We start from the raw sequence: 15,626 nt of genomic DNA on the forward strand, positions 1-15,626 counted from the left end.
GTTTCATCTCATCAGCCCCAGAAGGGAGAAGGAATACCCTCCTGCTTTACCAAGATGGACCCTTGAAACCATAGACATATAGTTATTTTCAAAGTGCAGGTTTTCTTAGGGGGTTATAGTGGGGAATCCTGGAGGCCAAATAGCCAGGCCCAGAATGATAAAGCGCTACATGCATCAAGAGGAAAGCTTTAAATAGAATGGCTTATTCATGGGAAGCCAATGCAAATTTTGCAGATGTTGCAATACATGCTCTCATCTAGGAAGAATGAGAGTTAGCCCAGCAGCAGCATTCTGGACAGTTTTCAGTTTCCTTACCAGGTATTTCAGCAGGCCTGCATGTAAAGCATTGGCATAGACAAGCCTGGACATGACCATGGCCAGAACCACTATAATCCTTACTTGAACTAAGAGGAAGTTCACACATTTCTGTACCATGAGCAAGATGCCAATGCACATGCCTACCTCCATGTTGATTTGGTTATGGAACAACATACTTTTGTGAAATTGACCCCCAAGTTTTTTACTGTTTCAAATTCAACATGGGGCGTGGAAGCTCCTTCAGGCCAGTCAACTTCTAGGTTAAGGTTAAAATTGTGCCCTACACTGAGAACCTCTGCCTTTTCAGTATTGCACTTATATTGGTCGAAATTCACTCAGCGAAAGACAGCAGAGATAGTGGGTTTGATAGCATCCTGCTCTATTGACTCCCCTTTCCCAAAGGAAAAGACAATCTGAATCTTGTCAGCATAGGAGATTTTCTTGGCTCCAAAAGAGGCAACCAAGTCAGCAAGGGGAGTCATATAGATATTAAGCTTTGTGGGGACAAGGTCTGAGCCCTGTTGAGACCCTGCTGAGACACTTTTGCTGCATGAAGAATAAATAGGTAGCCATACAACTTGACCTCTCCACTTCCAGGTATTGTCTCTAATGCCTATCTCCTGGAAGATTGTGAACAGCCTGGCATGCAGGACCATTTCAAATACTGCTGAAAGGTCTAACAATACCAGAACAGCCCTTCCACCTGCATCAATGGTAATTTTATTAAGTTTAGAACAACTTTCTCTACTGAACATTGGCCTGAAGCAAGACTGGCTGGGGTCTAATAGCTTATTTGTCTCAATATAATTAGAGAGTTGTCAGGTAAAAAACGTTTTCAACAGTTTAGATGGCACAGACGATAATGAGATGGGCCTATAATTGACTGGAACATCAGGGTCTGCATATGATTTTTTCTAAGAAGGGGTTAGTTTTCAGCCTGTTTCCAGCAGGACAGAGCTGCAGCCATAGCCAAGGACATATTTATCTGGAGTTCATGATGGGCTTAATGACGTCTACTCTCAGAGCCAGAAAGAAAGGAGGGCAGGGATCAGAAGGAGATCCTGACTTGAGATCTATAATCTAGAATCTTCCAGTGAACTAAAATCTAACTCAGATTGCCAGAAGGATACAGCTTAAGGAGGCTGAGTTGGTCTGGGATCATCAACATTGTCTGAGTTGTAATTAAACTATTCTGAGTCATTTTGCCATGAAAGAAAGAGGCCAGAGGTTCACATAATTTTGCCCTTAGGAACTTTACTTTTGTGACAAGAAGCTGGATCCAAGAAGGCTTATAGAATAAAAAAAATCTATATTTATTTCCAGCCCATTAAATCCTTCCTTCATAAAATTCTCACTTAGTAGAATTAATCAAGATCACATTTTTCTTAACCTACCTTTTTATAGATCGCTTTGGTCTCTATACTATAATTTGAGCACCACGCCGCTTTCTGACTATTTCCTTTTCTTTCCTCTTGTTTCAGGGCGTCAATAAACCAAAGACTAGAAGTACCATTTCTGCTTAGCACTTGGAAGGGAGCAAACCGCCTGATTCATGAAAACGGGATTTGCGATTCTGTAATAGCGAAAAATTGCAAATCCGAATTCATGAAGATTAGCGATAAAAAAATGCGATTCGCACGCGGGCGCAAATTCCATTTGCGATTACCGATAATCGATGAAAAATCGCTATTTCCGGCTACCCGCACCGGGATTGCGAACTCGCAAATAGCGATATCGCTATTTGCGATATCGCTATTTGCGAGATCGCAAACTCGCGAGATCGGGAAAACGGGAAGTCGCATTTCGAGCACAGTGATGACATCACAACCAGGAAGCAGCCAGTTCCCACCCCCATTCACCACAGTGAGGCAGACCTCGAGGGAGCAAGTGGGAGAGCTGCTGCTATTCTGGTGATTTGTACTCTGCAACTACATTGCTGCCATGTCAGAGGAACCTGTTCCTGGCCCCAGCAACACCACAGGGCGGAAGAGGAAGCTCAAATTTTCTGAGCAGGAGCTCGAATATTTGATTGAAGGGGTGGTGGCCAACCACAACAAACTCTTTGGTAAAGACTCCAGGAAGGTCCCGGAGCAAGAAAAACGGAGGATCTGGCAGGGGATTGCCTCCACTGTCAACTCCGTGGGTGTGGCCGATAGGTCACTAGAGGAACTGAAAAAACGATGGTACGACCTCCGAGGTCGTGCCAAAGAGAAGGTGGCGGAGCGCCTTGGAGAGTCGTTGGGCACTGGAGGTGGCGGACCTACAGTCCCTCCCAACACACCCATGGCGGACCAGGTGGAAGACACCCTTGAGAAGGAGGCGTGCATTGGCTTCACACATCTCGACTCATCCCGCACTACCCAAGACACGCAAGGTAAGTGGCATGCGACTGCGACCCTGTCCCCTATGAATGTCCATGACCAAATAGGCTCCCCTAATGTCCCATAGTCATGCCATAGTTGCACATCAGGGAATGCCCTGAAGCATTGTGGGAGATGTAGTGTGGCCACAATGTAGTAGTACCACAATGCAGCCAGACAGGTTCCAAAGTACGCAAAGCCACAGCCATTCAGGGAATGTCACCCAGCATGCATGTAGCAACTGCACGTCTGCCAGATACATGCAACTAATGATCGTCCACTTACCCTCATAGGTGGCGCTGAAAGCAGCGACAGTGAAAGGCTGCAAATTGATGAGGAGGCCCAGGAGAAGGAGGTGCCACCACCTACACAGGCACCAGCCCCTGCCGCTGCAACAACACCAGCTGCCAGGTCCACCAGCAGTGTTCCCCCTGCGTCTGGTGCACCACCTACAGCCGCAGCCAGGCCAGCGACTATTGTGCCCCCTGCAACTGCCGCACCACCTAGAGCTGCAGCCAGGCCAGCGACTATTGAGCCCCCTGCAACTGCCGCACCACCTAGAGCCGCAGCCAGGCCAGCGACTAGTGTGCCTCCAGTCCCTGCCGCACCAGCAACACCTGCTGTGACACCACCAGCAGCTGGTGCTACAACATCTGGGCCCACGACAGTTGCGACACAGCAGGCAGCCACAGTGTCAGGCCAGCAGAGCAGGCGTGGCAGGTCTCGCCAGCACACCACTGCAGCAAGCAGGAGGGGTAATGGACAGGGGCTGGCGCGTATGAGCGTCGAAAGACGCATGTTGACAATCCATCAGCGCCAGGGACGGCAGCAAGGTGCCATTCCGCTCCAGCTCCACAAGATTGGGCGCAATGTGGCCGGAGTCGCTGACCGCATGGACCGCATGGCGGCGGCCATGGCAGGTATGGGGGACCGCATGGACAACATGACTGCAGCCATGGCAGGTGTGGGGGAGGGAATAGCCCGCATGACTGCAGCCATGGAGGCCAACACTGCTGCGATGACTACACAGCGCAGTGCAGCACGCCGGCGCCACCATCAGCTCATGAGCCGGCTGGCCTCCTACAGCAGGTCCAATTATGTTGCTGCCAATGCAACTTCACAGTTGTCGCGGCGGTCACTAGCACAGCAGCACCAACTTGTCCAGTGCTGTGAGGACATGACCAGGGTCCTGGAGCACCTGACCACGGCGGTTACGGCACTACACCCTCCTGCTATACCTGCCACTGTTGGGGGTGATGATGTTAGTGAGGGGGCATCCAGCATCAGCAGCCACTCTGACTCACAAATCCAGCCACTCAGCCGCAGCACCAGGCCCACGCCAGGTCCAGAAGCCCCGGAAGACAATGCGCCTCTGAGGCGCTTGGGCGGAACGCGCAGGAGGCGCACTTGAGTACATTAGACAATAACATGCCCTGTCCTTTGACACTGCAGTATGCAGTAATACTGTTAGTGGAAGATAGTTGAACTGGTACCTTTTTTGTGATTTAAACAAATACATTTATTTTGCTACACACATTAGCGTTGTGTCATTATTACATTTTGCATGCATTAGTGATTTGTGGGGTGAGGGAAGAGGGTGCACTAGAAACTGTTCACTGTGATGTGGTTGCGACGTCTGTGGCCTTCAGCTGGGTTCTCCCCGCGTGCATGGCGCGCATGTGCAGGTGGCCGGTTGTCCCCTTCAGATTCACTGCCAGAGATGTCGACAGGTATCCGGCGCTTGGTTGCTATGTTATGTAGTATTGCGCAGACAGCCACAATGCGGCAGCACACTGCAGGACTGTAATACATGGCCCCACCTGTCTTGTGCAGTATGCGGAACCTGCTCTTGAGCAGCCCAAATGTCCTTTCTATGCAATTCCTTGTCCGTATGTGTGCAATATTGTAGCGCCGTTGCTGGGGTGTAGCAGGGTTGAGGTATGGGGTCAGGAGGTATTCACGGAGGGCGTAGCCACTGTCACCTGAATGAGAGGAGCAGATGGTGATTGCCTGTGCTGCGCTGTTACTTCTTAGCAATGTGACATTGTCGACAAAGTGTACTTACCAAGTAGGTGTCCTTCCCCAAACTCTCCCCTGACCAGTCGTGTGTGGAGGCCGCTGTGCCGGAATATGAAGGAGTCATGGCTACTCCCTGGGTACTGTGCGACAATGTCAGTGATGTATGTCTTAGCATTGCAGACCATCTGGATGTTGAGGGAGTGGTAGGACTTTCTATTGCGGAACATATACTCCGTGGCAGCTTGTGGGCAGATGGCGACGTGGGTACAGTCTATGCATCCGAGTACATGTGGAAAATGGGCTTCATTGTAGAATTGTAGCTTGGTCATGTCCAATTCCTGTTGGCTGGCGGGGAATTTGATGTGACGGTGTAGCTGGGTGAGCATGGCGTCAACAAAAGTGTGGAGGCAGCGTGACATGGTGGGCTGGGATATACCCCCAGCAGCCGCTACTATCCCCTGGAAACTCCCGGAGGCCAGGAGGTGCAGTCTACACAATACCTGCACATGTGTAGGCACCGCATTGGTACGGCTTGTTAGGTGCTGCATCAGGGGGTCAAGGTCCTGTATTAGCTGCATTATCATTTCCCCATTCAGTCTGTATTTTGCATATATCTGCTCTCTAGTTTGGCCCAGCAAAGTGACCCGCTGGCGGAAAATCCTGTCCTTGATCCTGCATCTCCTCCGTGCTAATCGCTGTAGCCTTCGACGCCTCACCACCATGTACATTCCTGGCATTGTGGAACTCCTTATGCTGCTGCTGCTGATTGTCCTTATGTGTGATTGGTCAGGCCTGAACCTGTTGGTGATTGGCCAACGGTTTTTTAAATGTAATTTTTGCATGGCTTTTATGGTTACCACCTGCTTTGAGTTGTCCTTAATTTGCGCGGCGCAAACTGCGATTTTTGGGTTTTTCGCTATTTGCGATTTTTCATGAGTACCGATTGCGACTGTATAGCGAATTCGCTATTTATTTCGCAGAATCCGTGGTTTGTCGCATTTTCCGATTTGCTAATGCTCTCTTACCGGGATTCTGCGAATATAATAGCGAATTCGCTATTATGTGTTTGCGAGTTCGCAATTTTGATGTTGAATGCCGATTACGGAAATTGCGCCCACAATTGCATCTTCGCAGCGATTGCGGGCGCAATTTTACTTCATGAATCAGGCTGAAATTCTCCATGGAGGAGTATAAACAGTTACTAATCTCCTGAGTGTCAAATTCAATAGACCATTAGAGGTTAGGCCTAGTATTTTCCATGCCACCCAAGACTACTTTGGGTAATCTTAGTGACAGGTCTAATGTGTCAAGAAGCAGAAAGGTCATCTAAACTGTGCTGAGGAGATGTAACCCAATTAATTGAATCCAATAATGATCAGTCCATGGCAGGGGAATTGGGTCAGGCACAGTCATACTATGATTAGAAAATACTAAATCAATTGTATGACCTCCCAAATTGAAAAAAACCCAGTGGGGCCATAATATATTTTAGGGTGATAGTGTCTTTGTGGGACGGGCAGTCCTAATGGATATTGAAATTACCTAGTATAATACAGTGAGAAATTGCCTCATTAAGAGAGTTCATAAAGGGACCAGCAGGACCAAGAGGTCTATAGATCAAAAGTAAGAGATTTGGACAAGACCACAGTGGCTACACATACAACCACTACCCATCTCATCGGGATACGTTTTCAAGGAGCACCAAATTGAAGTGTTAAGGGCAAGTAAATCTACTTTGGAATAAGTCCTTCTTACCCTTAATTCCTTTGCAAATTGAGCATAATGGCTTGTGCTGGATGCTTTTGGGATGCTGACAGGCACAGCTGGGCTTGCCTTTGGCACGCCTTTAGTGTGCCAGCGGCGTGTCCGCACTTTGGTCATTATTAAATAGGGAAGCCGGCTAAAAGAAAAACAGAAGCCCTGCAATAACACTGCACTTTAAGAGTCCAATACATTTCCCATAATAATCCCACCACACAGATCAGTAGCAAAAATAAAGTAAGTCTTTTTTTAAAAAGTGTACAAGCCAAGTATTATGTGCAAATAAGTATTGTTTAAGGGCTTAAGCACATGTTAGCTAGCAGCATAAAGTTCCATTACTTACAGTTTCTGAGATGAACTCTTCTACATGCAACAATCTCCCTCTCACATCATTCCAGTTGTCAATTCCCAATGTCATATACAACTGGTGGCATTGTTGGCCAGCCACACATATAGGGGTTTAGCGTACCGCGAATTGCGTCCTGTGGGCAGATGATATTTTCCAACAGCAATTCTCTTTGAGGGGGTTATTTGACAAATGGGGAAGACACTACGCAGCATTGAAACTCACCAGGAAGATGTACCAAGGTTGATAGAGAGACTGGCCTGTGTCTTGGAAGATATTAAATCATCCGTTCAAATTGCACCTAAAACATTGTTTATTTCTGGAGGGTGGAAGATGCAAGGCAAAATGACTTGGTTGTGCAAATGATACAGGCCAAATCACATACGTATCTGTATCAATCGTTAGAGCTATTGAACACGCCTCAGTCAACTGAGGCACAAGAGAAACTTGTAAGGTTCACCCCTCCAACAAAACCCTACAAACAGACCACCTTTATCACCTACAAGCCCACCAGCTCCCATTCTACAACATCATCCACAACCTTTAGTCTGCCCTGCATTACATAGCCAGACATTTTGATTACCTCTGAATGGTTGACGACAATAAACTCAAAACTCATGAACATTTCACCCAACCCCGCACTGACTCACACACAAAATAGACATTTTATATCCACCTATACCACAATTATTGGTGCAATAACATTTTTTGTGCATCTTTGGAAATAAACCTCCATTCTACCTACCATCCAGCAAGGCGTCCTTACATATGGTCCATTTAAAAATGTGAAAATATTGTGCTATAAAGATAATATTTTGCAGTACTGATGTATACTTGCACACATCAATAGCATGCCTGCAAAATGAGGAAAGAGTAGCAGCACATCAAAATTAGAACTCAAAACAATATTAATATTTCTAGACATATTTTAATTAAAATATATTTTTTTGTTGTCTTAAGAGACATTCCCTGGGAAGAGTGAAATAAAAAATTATTCTTTCATTCAGGGAGGAAAAGTGAACTTGGAGGGGGATGGGAAACAGAAACATAAAATGGTGAATGTTTGGGGAGAAATCTTTTTCCAGAGTTCAATAGAGTATATAAAAAAGTTCAAAACGGCTAACAAAATAATGCAAATAGTTTAAACAGTCTAAAATATAATCTTTTAATAAAAAGCCAATGGTCTAAGAGAAATATAAAATCAGTATCCTAATCCAAATGGTGTGTCAGCGAAGCTGCTCTGGGTTGGTGGCAAAAAGTCTTGGCCATTCTTATGCTCTGATTTTACAACTACGTACAGTTCCTTTCTCAGACATAGGTAGTTAGCTTCCCATGGATAATTGGATTTCTTCTTAAGTACTGGACACCCTGGGGCAGGTGTGGCAACAGCTAGGTCTAACATATTGAGATACACTACAACAGTAGATAGGGATCAGATGATTTGAAGAGGATATGATGTCCCTACTTCCAGGAGGTCAATGAGCTGCAGGGTTGCAATGCTGATCAGTATGCACCTCTGTAGCTATCACTTGCCTCATGGCCTTCTGGAAAGTAGCCATTGTAACAAGCTTTGTGATGGAGGGAAAACACAGGAGGGCTCATGGATGCCTGGGGTAATATATCTCAGAACCGCAAATCTTTCAGCTCATTTGTAGGAAGAGGAGGTGTTCCAGGTGGTGCAATGGAAAGTCCTGCTAGTAAGGGGCCCTTGGATAGCTGGAGGCTGCAGTTGTCCGCACTTGGATAACCACTAGCGAGATTGAAGTAAAGTTTATCAACAAACCCATGCAGTCTAAACTCAAATAGAGGCAATTTAATACGCCCAAGCAGCAGACTAATACGACAATACCGAATGGATTGTTAGGTATTGTTATAATTGGAGAAAGCACTAACTACTTCAATGAGCCCTACAATCTTTATGTAGACAACTTAGTTTTTTACCAATGATCCCTTGGACATCAGCAAACACTTTTGAATATTGATGAGTCTTCTGATGTAAAACATCAGACTGTAGAGAATCTTGCCTTATGTCCACAAAGTTTTGAAGAACAGAACAAAACTTCTTTTGCTTGAGTGAAATATTATTGTAATTGAAAAACTACACTTTGCAGAGCCTACATACAATCTTTAGACAAACATGCAATTTTTGTCCTGCAGAAGTGGACAAAATGAAGAGTACAGATTACCAGTGATTCATGTACATTAAATACTTGTTCAACAATATCAACTGTAAATGTACCAGTGTCATGCTCACCACGCTCCTTTACCATTCAAGATTGCACTTTTTACATTCTACTTTTAACTAGAGTTCTACACAATTCTAAGGAGTTAAAAAAAACTGTGCAGCGCTATGCGGGGATAAGCTTGCAGGCGTAGTTTGCCAACGCACCTGTTCGTATTGCGTTGGGAAGACGGAGTGCATCCGTGTGCTACAAAATCATGTGCTAATGGCACTATGCTGTCCACATGGGCGTGGCCATCTTGTTTTTCTGCTCTCTGTTATTGTGCTGGGCCTAATTTGTTTCTGTCCTTATTCTTTGTAGTCCTTCTCCTAATTTCTATTTTTTATAACAATTTGTGTCTTTGTGTATTTTACATTTTTGTGTACATTATTTCATGTTTTTGTGACTTTTTGACTTTATTTCCCCTTTCACTATTTCTTTCTTCTTTACCTTCCCTTCATTTTCCTTCTTATTATTTCCAGCAGTGCCATGGCAGAGGGGTGTGCAGACCCAGGTGATATTTGGAGAGAAGGAGGTGGCTGCACTACTCTTTTTTGTGCAGAGCCACCTCCCCTCCATGCTGGCAGCAGGTGGCAGGCCCAGTTGCGCATGCCCCCTGCAGGAGCATCAGCGTTGCTGGCTGGGGGTGCACCGGGGCATGCAGTGCACCAGCCAGGTTCTGTGCACCACCCAGCAGCTGAAGCATCATAGGGTGTACATTCTGGACTGGGAGCAGGACCTGCTCGACCTGTCATGCATCAAGATTCCAGGGTTCAATGAGTATTCATTATTTGTTGTGTTTGTGTTATACAATGCTAGAAAATAAAATTCAGAATAGCATGCCGCTCACACTCAGAGGTAAGTTTTCTTTAACTTCCGCTGGTATATTATTGTGTGATCCAGTTTCTAGTTTCTGCTGGGCAGGTGCCACTACCTATTTGTACACATCAATTGCTCGCTATGGCTGATTATTTAAGAAGCCATTGCAGAATGTTCTCCTGTCACTATAGTGAATCACTGAGTAGCGCATTTTCTCTTTGGCTTTGTTTATGTAGCTCTTACAGTTCCAGGTAAAATAATTAAATTCACAGTGATGTATGCACCTATGCATTGCAAAAAACACAGACTGATTTGACTCACCAAGGGTGTTGAGAAATGGGAATAGATAGAATCAAAGATCATTCACTGCAATCGTTCAAATGCAGTTTTTGTTAAGAAGATTTAGAACATGGATTTAATGACAGTCGATAGACTCGAGTTGCAGCTAGTAGTATTATAGGTAATCTGTTTAAGGTACTGTGTTTGCTTTTCATAAAATATTTTGTGGAGATTATTAATAGAATCACTAATCTACTTTTATTAATCTTCTTAATTTCTTTCATCCGCACCCTAGGGCAAGAAAAAGGACTTTTCTGAGGTCCAGGAGAAGTTGGTCAGATGGCTCCAACCACCAGTGCCACTGCAGAGGGCACTGCTAATCCCAGTAAGACTTTTTTATTTGGTGTGGACCTCTTAGGGTACAATCATGGGATATTGGAATGTTAGTGCTGTCTAACATGAAGATTTAAATAGCAGGACCAAGTAATACAGTATTTTGGATAAAAACCACACGTATGTCTGTTGCGAAGGCTTTTGTTTTCCCCGCACATGCATATCTCCAACACAGTTCAGTTTACGAGACAGTGGCCATGGTCATCATGGACCACTCCCTCAATGTAGTGTGCTGCAGACCCATTAATTTTTAGTTACAGTATACCAGTATACCAGCAATTTCCCATGACTGCAGCAAGTCTGGAAAAAAAGTATGAGATCCCACTTTGCAACCAACCTCATAATTATTTCATTGGCCATTATTCCAAGCCTGGCTTGTCTAACTTTGGGAACCAACCAATCAAATTCCCAGAGTGATTAATGGAAGATACTGATGCGCAAACTGAGATGAGGTGCTGCATTGCAGTTGTATTTGGGGTTGCATATCTGGGATTGACTTATGGGTAATGTTTTATTCTAGCCACACAGAACATTGGTGATGCCGGCTCCAGTGCAGTTGCAGGATGAGACGGGTCAGCTGGAGGGAGAAAAGTAGCAGCAGGGATTGGCACTGTTTAGTCACATAATTTCTTGCGAAATGATGTCTCTCGTTGTCATCAAAAATGGCCATGACACATTTAAAATTTCAATTCACAATTAATTTTTCATAGAGATTCCAGGGGATCATTCATTAATCACAATATATCAGGGCTTCCAAACAAGAAATAGTGCCACACACAAATATCATATCAGTATAGGTGTCTGCAGATATTTTAACTAATTATTACTAATTATTATGGCTGAGTTATTATGGTCTCTTCTATCTGCAACACAGCAAAATATCACATTATGAGGTTTGATGGCTTGAGGGAGACATGAAATATCAGAAGGTAACTAAAAAGAAGGGAAATGGTATATGAGTGAAAGTGTGGGTGGGTGAAAGTGGGTGAAGGAATGGATGGATGAAAGGATGGTTTAAAGAAAGGATTGCTATTGAATGATGGATAATGGATTGGAAATGTTGATGAAAGACTGGATGGGAGAAAGTAAAGCTTAAATATGATGGCTATGAGTTAATTAGAATGAAATGATGAATGCATATTTGGATTGTTTTGATGAATAAGTAAGGCAGCTCTTCTTCTGATGAGGAGCATGCTGCTGCTCAACTACTCTGCTTACTTGATTTATATAGGGTTATCCTTTATTATCATTCAAAGCTATGGTTCTAAGTGAAGGTTATTTATTTGTATTCTTTTTCTACTCCCTTGACTCTCTGTATTTAAGTGCTCCAGGTCTATCCTACCAATCGTTCTTCATTCCCCCTCCACGCCCATTGCATAATTGCCAAGTAAGACCAAAGTGCAGTATGGGTCAATCAATTTGTGAATGCAGTGCTGGCTGTGTAATGTGCATCTCCTTCAGTTATTGAGGCATTTACAATGTTGTCAATGCATTGCACACTGAACACACAAGTTGTGTTGTATTATTCAAAGGAAAGGTCGGTCCAGAGATCCTGGTATTGGATACGAAATACTATGGTACTTTGGTACTTTGGAAGAATGTAGCTCAAGGCTCTGGACCTTTCAGCCTCGTATTTTGTCATTTTCGGTGGGCAAATAGTTTCAGAGCAGATCTTGAGTCATTAAAAAAACATGACAGGATACCTTGCTGCTTTGCCAGGGACTTTTTTTTCTTCGCAAACTCGTGCCTCCAGGGAACTTTGGGAGTCTTTCTTCTCAGTGGTTTCATTTTCGCTAGCTCACCGCTGGTTCCTTGTTTCTGAGCTCTGGGATCCTCTGTGATTGTGAATATTCTTTTATACTACAAGGAAGAAATCTGGAATTTAATATACTACCAATAGACTGTATGACATTTGACTATTACAAACTAGCCCTGAGAAAGCCATGGCTCAATCTGTCATATAGACGTGTCGGCTGGTCCATTTTCTTAATATCCTGCCATTAAACATGTTAAAAAAAGAGTGAAATGGCTTCAAGAAGGGATAAATGGAAATAAAGTATCTTCCTTCACTAAACTCTAACTGGACTACTGTGTTGTGTCACAAAATAAAGGAATGAACCTAATGAAAAAACAGACTGATTGAAGAGAGGAATATAGCTTATAACCCTACTCACACAAGGTGTGTTGTCCCTTCCCCCACTCAGCCTCCTCTTAGCATTTCACTCCTTAATTTTTTCCTAAGGTATTCCGTCCCAGCGAACCAAATTGGAAAATCTATTCTTGGCATGTGCAAAATTTAATGTGAAACCCATTTGAAGTGATTCCAGGACATATTTCATGGTTTCCCATAACAGATTTAATTTACACTTGTTCATATTTTTCCCTTTCTAATTGTACTGTGACTGAATAAGGCAAAGATGATGAACTCATGATCAATGTAGTAGCTCCTCAAATATATTTAAAAAAAAGCTCTACCTTACCTGTCAAATCCCTCAACCCTACCCTCTGCAATATAGAAAATCAAGTTTCCTTTCCTTGGTTACTGCCCAGCAAATGCATTTGTTGGAAATACGTGGTGGAGGGCGAGGCCCCAGAGTTAGGTGAGAGTATGTGCCTGATTAGATGTCAAGTTTAGCATATGGGATAAACAAATGGTTGTGAGTGATGCTGTGACAAAAACCTTCAAATCACTTTTTGACCTTCCTCACAACGCATCACCTGCCCAAATCAGATTTGAAATTGGGCTAACTAATCAGCTAATTGCAAGGACAGACCAATTTATAAAAGTGTGGAATAGAATAAAAATGGATAATTTCAATCAAATGTCAAATTGGCTGTGGGGGGAATACAAACAAATCGAGAATCTCAATTTTGGAAATACAATCTACCTTGTAAGAATATTCAGCTCATGCGATTTGGGTAATGCCTATAACCTCAGAATCATTAAAAAAACTATTAATAAAATACCAAACTCACCCATTGGTGCATAAAGACTAATTCATCTTTGGAAAAATATCCCACCCCTGGAAACTACTGAAGAGGTATTCTTCAGTGAAGTTTCAGTCATATGCAGAAACCCCTTGGTCTTTAAAGCTAAAAAACTGTCTTTTTTAAAGCACACTTTGGCCTCTTTCCAGGATCTAGTCATGAAATGCCATGTCTTCCAACAATAGAACCAATGCCTTGCCGTTTATGATTATTGGGAGAAGAGAACATTGTCGATTCACTTTGCATATGCTCCAATCTGAAGGAAGAAAAACTGCACTTAAGTGGCTTTTTAACATACGCGGAATACAGACTTGTAGAAGAGCACTTATAAGATGCTTACAACCAAATTACTTAGTTTTGAATTTGGACTTTGCAAAGTTTATATTAACGATAAGAAAGAAATTAGATCCTTCATACTGATCGCAAAAGATAACATAGGGTATTAATTAACCATGTTTTTATAATGTGGATGATTTTGGTTAACCTAATAATGTGTTTTTTTCCCTAAAGTTATATTTCTTTTTATTATTGGATGTATTGCTATAATATGAATTCTTGTTGTTTTAAAATATTGTAAGATTTTAAATAATCGAACAATAAATACTTTATTTACTTACTTACTTACAGTAATGAAAGTGCCAAATAATATATATATATAGTCAGTTCCTTTACCTGCAGTCCATTAGAACAATTGTCCTCAAAGTCCACTTACGGCAGTCACTATAATATAATAATGTACTCATTTCATGCAAGAGGTGTGTGACTGAGAAATGCATTTAGTGAAGAGCAGGTACATTGGAAAATAGTCAACTACATCTGCAGACAGTAACAAACTAGCAGAGACGCCGGCTAGCAATGAGCATGCCTTCATGACTTTAGCACCAAACACCACTTGTACTCCATATAGTGCAAAATGCAGTACTCATCAATGAGTAGTCATTTATTTTTCGCCTCAAAGTGTCGGACTCTGTTGATAGTTAGTTTTGAAGCCTTTAGAAGAAAAAAAGATATTCAAATAACATTTTTTTTTATACATGTGATATTATTCTCTGCCTGTTAATACTTTTCTGCCATACAGCCAGTGCTTTTTTATGTTTGGCAAAATGTGTGGGTAAAACATAAAATTGGCCTTGCGACTCTCCTAATCATAATCACATCAAATAAATTCCAATGACCCAAGGGGACCAGCATTGTACTGCTATTGTGCCAAACAGTAATTTAAAACAATTGTTTGCGCAGAAAATTAATTACAATTTGTCTTTTTGTATTTTTTCAAAATAGCTGTTCCTGTTGGTCCAGCTGGACCAACCACCAGGCAGGAGATAGCAGTCAGTTTGTGGCAGTACAGGCTGCAGCGTATCCAGCAGGAATACTGGCTTGTGGTCCTGGAAGAGGAGGAGGAAATTACTGTGCAACCGTCAGGTTAGTCCAGAGGATCCCACTCACCATAGAGGGCCGGCTTACCAAGATGGAGCAGACCCATGACCAGTACGGAACTGACAGCCATAATGCCCTCTTTTAGCCCATTTTTAAATTTTCTGTTTAGGTGAGATGGCATTTGTTGTTTGTTGAGGCTGGGTGGAGAGGATGGGAAGGGAGTCGGGAATGGAGAGGTCATCTTGGACATTTTGAGTTTTGGGGCTTTTGTCATTTTAGTTTGGGAGAGAGGTGAACACACATTCAACAGACCCACTGGCAACAGGACAAGTCAAATACATTATTGCCAGCCTGCTGAGCTCTGACCATTGGAGCATCTTCTGATACCAATACATCAGTGGATATCGATCCATGAAGACCTCTTTTGAATCATCGAGATACTCCTGAAACATCCTGTGGATGGTCATTAGTGCTGCTACTTGTTCAATTTGTTTTGCTATCACCTCTGCACCGGACCTGAGCCCTGCCAATTGAAACCAATACAATGCAGTGGTTGGGTCTGGTCCTTCTGTTGCTATTGTTGCCTGTGTCGGTGTCAAGGGAGATGCTGTCTGCTGTGGGACAACTCTCTGGGAAGTTGAAGGAAGTACCCCAGAACTGTGGAGGAGCATTCAAAGTTCTACCTGTTCTTCTTTCAAGTCTCTAGCTTGCTCCACAATCCACCTCTTGTACTTCAAAATATCC

This window comes from Lissotriton vulgaris, chromosome 7 (assembly GCF_964263255.1).
Source record: "Lissotriton vulgaris chromosome 7, aLisVul1.2, whole genome shotgun sequence".
Lineage (NCBI taxonomy): Eukaryota > Metazoa > Chordata > Amphibia > Caudata > Salamandridae > Lissotriton > Lissotriton vulgaris.